Consider the following 4,135-nt stretch of genomic DNA (forward strand, 5'->3'; position numbering starts at 1 on the left):
CGCGCTGCCTAAAAGCTTCAAGCACCGGGAGATTTGTAGTTCCCTAAAAGAAACCAATCAGGGCCCAGGAAAAGCAGTCAGTACCCAGAAGTCACATTCGGTCTTGGAGTCTGAGTTAGACGTGTATCAGTCACTAAGGCTGCTGAGCGTTAATGAACTTGACAGTCACGGAAGCACCCGGGGCTGTTACTCATTCACCTTCTCTGGAACCCACAGTAATCACTTTCTAACTGGGCAAAAATTAGGACTCTTATCAGCTCATATGGACTGGAACATTTTTCTACTAATTTCTGATAGATATGGTCCTTATAGGAAAGTGGTGATTTTCATATTATATATATTATATAATCGCATATATTATATAATTATATATATTACATAGTATTACATGTATATACACACACACACATAGATACATATAAATGGTACCATCCTCATTAAGAGAAATTATCAGTGGTGCAGAACTTGGAATGTACTTCAGTCTTAAAGAACAAAGTATAAATGTCAGCTTCAAGATCTATAGTTCATCTTCTGAAAAAGAGTTAACATGATTAGAAGATCCAAGGGCCAAAGTATTAGTACGTCCAAGACTATGATTTTACAACACTGCAATAATTAAAAAAATTATATAACACTTTATAATTTGCAAAGCACTTTTACATGCTGTCCTCCGACAGTGCTGTGATACTTATCATTAGAATTTAGACCCATTATCAGACAGGAAACAGCTTCAGAAGACTTCGGAGGTTTTCGATTGCAGGTTTAGAGCAGTGCTGTCCAAGAGAACTTTCTGCACTACGCAATACAGTAGCCACTAGTTACACGTGGCTTTTGAGCGCTTGAAACGTGGCTAATGCAACTGACGAACTGAATGCGTAATTGCACTTAATTTTAATTGATTAAAATTTAAATTTAAATAGCTACCTGTGGCCAGTGGCTATCGTATTGGACAGGACCAGTCTAGAGTTTAAACATACCCCACATCTCACAGCCAATAAGCAAGCGAAATCATTTGTCTTTCCAATTGTTAGTTCAGTTGCTTTATTCCATTGTTGGTAAAATTTGGAGTTTGGGGATTGTTTCCAAAGTTCTGTGAAATCAGTTATTTTCATCTAGTGGGGATCAATAAGGCAAACCTTACAGTGTAGGTAAATGTCACACGGGGTGGTGACGCAGCTCAGGGAAGCAAACCTTTTACCATTTGAATAGCACGATACAGTTCTTGCCCTTGCAGCTTAACTTATTCCTATGAGACATTTTGGGGAAAATAAGAGTTTTGGGGATTGACTAAACATGTATTTTCACACTTAACAAAGACATGGGAGCAGCACAGTCTAGGAAAAGGGATGATAACCCTGGACACGAATGAGATCTGGAAGTTCTAACCCTAATCCTGTAACATCTTAGCTGGACCATCTCAGGTGGATCGCGTGACTTTCCAAACCTCAGTCTCCTCTTGAAAAAGGAGGGTTGCAAAATTTCAAGAAGCTAACCATTGGGAAAGCCCTTGGAAGAGCTCTGGCACATAGAAATCACCAGTGAATGTAAATCAGCTAAGATGACGTTAACTCTCAGTGAAATTATCAGTGGGGGCAATATTTAAAGAAATGTCATATTAGCATAGCATATGCACTTTTCTCACCAGTCTTGTTATCAGTTATCTGAGTTCCTTTTTGTTTTTCAGCGGCACTCCAGCTTACTTCAATTTTGACCTGTCTTTACCTACAGATGACTTACATTTTGATATCAGAAGACCTTCCTGAGGTTTTCTTCTGCTACTCACTGTTCAAAGTTACCAGACGATCTTCTGGATTTTCTAACTGGTTCCAGTGTGCAGCTCCCAGTAGCCACTGATCCAGCCCTTTCCACAGTCAACCAGTATCTCCTGAGGAGCTCTGAGCTTGTGCAAAGGAACGTCGGAGGTCTGCATCCGGTCTCTTCCACCCCTGTCCCGTCCCTCTAACTGTCCTTCTTCTAATCAGGAATCAATCACTAAAATAATTGCTTTAGTCATGTTTGGTTTTTCAGTCTCCCTCTCTGTTTTTCCCCTTTATTTTAAGAGGGATATTTTAGATGAACAAGTGGTTTTCAGTTGACCTCGCTCTCTAGCAAGACAAAATGTTTCTTTTCTCCCCTCCAGTTTTATTGAGAGATAATTGACATACACCACTGTATATGCTTAAGGCGTACGGTTTGATTTACCTGTGCAGTGTTGTGGGGTGATCCACCACAATAGGTTCAGCTAACATCCACCTTCTCTTAGAGATCCAATAAAAAGAAAAGAAAAGAGAAAAGAAAAAAGGAGAAAAAGTTTCCTTGTGATGAGAACTCTTAGGATTTACCCCCTTAATAACATTCCTGCATATTAAAGGGAAGCACCAACTGTAGTCATGTCATGCACTATGTAACTAGTACTTATTTATCTTATAAATGGACGCTTGTACCTTTAGACCACCTTCCTCCAATCCCCCCTCCCTCCTCCCTCTACCTCTGGTAACCATAAGTTTGATCTCTTTATCTATGAGTTTGTTTTTAAAGATTCCCAATGTAAGTGAGCTCATACAGTATTTCTCTTTCTCTGCCTGACTTAACTTCATTTAGTATAATGCCCTCAAGGTCCATCCATGTGGTCGCAAAGCACAGGATTTCCTCGTTTTTTACAATAATAAAAAACGGAATAATATTATGTTGTGTGTATATATATATATGTATACCACAACTTTATTCATTCATCTGTTGATAAACACTTATGTTGTTTCCATGTCTTGGCTATTGTAAATAACGCTGCTATGAGCCTGGGGGGTGCAGATCTCTTTTCATCTTTATTTTAATTAATTAATTAATTAGTTAATAATTACTTTTTTGGCTGCGTCGGGTCTTCCTAGCTGCACGGGCTTTCTCTAGTTGCGGCGAAGGGGGGCTACTCTTCGTTGCGGTGCGTGTGGATGGCTCATCGTGGTGGCTTCTCTTGTTGCAGAGCGCGGGCTCTAGGCGCGCGGGCTTCAGTAGTTTTGGCACACGGGCTTAGTTGCTCCGCGGCATGTGAGATCTTCCCGGACCGGGGATCGAACCCGTGTCCCCTGCATTGGCAGGTGGATTCTTAATCACTGCACCACCAGGGAAGCCCCCCAGATATCTTTTTAAGTTAGTATTTTCATTTTCTTTGTATAAATACCCAGAAGTGGAATTGCTAGACCAAATGGTAGTTCTGTTTTTAATTTTTTGAGAAGTCTCCATGCTGTTTTCCATAGTGGCTGCACCAATCTACATACCCACGGACAGTGTGTGAAGGTTCCCTTTTCTCTATATTCTCGCCAGCATCTCCTGTCTTTCTGATGATGGCAGTTCTAACAGGTGTGAGGTGATACCACACTGTGGTTTTAATTTGCATTTCCTTAACAATTAGCAATGTTGAACATCTTCCATGTACCTGTTGGTCTTTCATATATCTTCTCTGAAGAAATGTTCAGGTCCTTTGCCCATTTTTTAATTGGGTTATTTTATTTATTTTTTGCTATTGAGTTATATGAGTTCTTTATATATTTTGAATATTATCCCCTTATCAGATATATCATTTGCAAATATGTTTTTCCCATTCTGTAAGCTGTCTTTTCACTTTGTTGATGATTTCTTTTCCTGTGAAGAAGCTTTTTAGTTTAATGTAGTCCCACTTGTTTATTTTTTATTTTATTGCTTGTGCTTTAGGTGGCATATCCAAAAAATCATTGCCAAGGTCCACGTCTGTAAGAATGTTCCTATGTTTTCTTCTAGAAGTCCTGTAGCTTCAGAACTTACATTAAAGTTTTTAATCCATTTTGAGTTAATTTTTGTGAGTGGTGTAAAGTATAGGTCCTGTTTCATTCTTTTACATGTGAATATCCAATGGTCCCAGCACCAACGATGGAGAATTCTTGATTCCTTTGTCAAGTATTAGTTGACTGTATATGATTAGGTTTATTCCTGGGCTCTTGATTCTGTTCCATTGTCTAATTTTCTGTTATTATGTCAGTACCACACTATTTTGATGACTATAGCTTTATAATATAGCTTGAAATCAGGAAGTGTGATGTCTCTTGCTTTGTTCTTCTTTCTCAGGGTTTCTTTGGCTATTTAGGGTCTTTTGTGGTTCCATATA

This window comes from Grampus griseus, assembly GCF_964374135.1.
Source record: "Grampus griseus genome assembly, chromosome: 13".
Taxonomy (NCBI): Eukaryota; Metazoa; Chordata; class Mammalia; order Artiodactyla; family Delphinidae; genus Grampus; species Grampus griseus.